At 30.2% G+C, this 1,875-nt stretch overlaps 1 pseudogene; it reads right to left on the bottom strand.

The window, feature by feature from the left end:
• Positions 1–106: 106 nt before the first annotated feature.
• On the bottom strand, positions 107–225 carry LOC111734820 (annotated as a pseudogene).
• Between the last annotated feature and the right edge of the window lie 1,650 nt (positions 226–1,875).

Raw genomic sequence — 1,875 nt, 5'->3', positions numbered from 1 at the left:
TATTTTATTTTAATTTAATTTTATTTTTAGGCGATGCAACCTTTGGTTAACCTCACAGATTGCAAGGACCTTGTCATCTTACAATCCCATATTCTTAAAAGTTTTACACCTACAGCACCTGGTCTTCCTAGGTGGTCTCCCATCCAAATACTAACCAGACCCGACCCTGCTTAGCTTCCGAGATCAGACGGGATTGGGCTTGTTCAGGGTAGCATGGCTGTAGACTACTATTTTAGTATTATAAAAAAATCTGAAACCTGTGATGATTACCGAAGAGGGAACATAGGTATAATAATAAGAGTTCACTCATCTTAAAGTCCCTGATGCACAAGAATTTTTGACATAAGCATGTAGATGTTCTTTCCATGGGTGTGCATTTTAGATTATACAGAATAAACCTAACTATCTTATCATATAAGCTAAGTGGCATTTCCAAATTTATTTAATTCATTTCAAAAATGGACACATCTCATTTTACTCAATAATAAAATACCAAAATAGCATATTCACGTGTGTATACATTTATTAAAGCCATATTACTTTGAGTTATTGGTTTAATTTCAGAAATATTTACTAGATGCCAATTATTTACCAGCCACTGTGCTAAACAGAGTACTCAGAAATTATGTAAGAGCCCAAGAAAACTGTCAAGCTTTGGGAGTCCTTAGAGTGAACGAACCTCTGTGAGAGGATTCAGTGACTTTCATCTAAGAGCAAAAGGAAGGCAGGTGGTTGTGCCATGCATATTAGGAGGCAGGTAAGATGGTTGTATTGACAAACCAGAGATGGCATTTTATGTTACTAAGTTAAATCTACAATTCCAAAGGAAATATTGCAAAGTATCTCATTTCATTTAATATAGTGATTTCATATATGATATTTATGAGCCCAATCATTTTCAAATCGAAAAACCTATAAAAAACCCTTCCCTATCTTTATAAACTTTTCATATAATCTAATTTTTATTGAAAAAGAATAAAATTATTGTATTTTTAAATAAATAATAATCAAATAGCTCGATAAGATGTTAACAGACTGAAAGCTATCTTTTAACACTATACCACTAATGAATTTCTTTTGAAATAATAGAGATAACATTATTCATGTGCATTAAAGTCGATATTGAATTTAAGTTGACTTATAACAGTAAGATCATTTTTACTTCATTTTCATTTGTTTCTTTAAACTCTGTTGCATAACTTCCAGATCATCTTAAAGTCATCAGTTCTATATATTAAAAAAAAATAAAAGTCATGCATATTTCAATACCATTGCAGTTATATTAGATATTCTGACTTTGGTTGTTTACATTATTAAAAAAAAAACACATCAATTTATGTGAATTGTCTCAGCCAAACTTAAGTCTGAAAGTATTAAAAACAAAACAAAGAAAACCCTGCTTATATTAAAGTTCAGCTTTCAAATTAATATATTCTGACTTCTTTTCATACAAGCAAAATAAATCTGGACGTATAAATCTGAGATTACCACAGATAAGTTATCTTCATGTTGGGTGACTAATGGGCATTTTATTAGCTCCATAAATATAAATTTACATAATAGATGCTAATGGTTTTAAGGAGGTTGTTAAGGCCTAACAGGTCAATGATCCGTGATTTTTAAATTCTTTAAACACATATTTGCATAATTTACCTTTCAAAAATTTCACAAATGCATATTTATATGATAGACTACGATTTAATATTTTATTTTCATTTCTATGCTTCATAGTACAGAAACCACATTAGTTTACTAATTCTTGTACATAAGCCCTAGGGACATTTGTGACTATAGTAAAATTTTCATTAATCAGGAGTCAGCTTTCTAGAAAACTTCAAATATTTAGATTCTCTCATCTATGTGCACATTGTACAT

The sequence above is a fragment of the Pteropus vampyrus genome, unplaced genomic scaffold (genome assembly GCF_000151845.1).
Source record: "Pteropus vampyrus isolate Shadow unplaced genomic scaffold, Pvam_2.0 Scaffold7063, whole genome shotgun sequence".
In the NCBI taxonomy this organism is placed as follows: domain Eukaryota; kingdom Metazoa; phylum Chordata; class Mammalia; order Chiroptera; family Pteropodidae; genus Pteropus; species Pteropus vampyrus.
The sequence above is the reverse complement of the archived record's forward strand: the minus strand, read 5'-3'. Positions and strand labels throughout refer to the sequence as shown.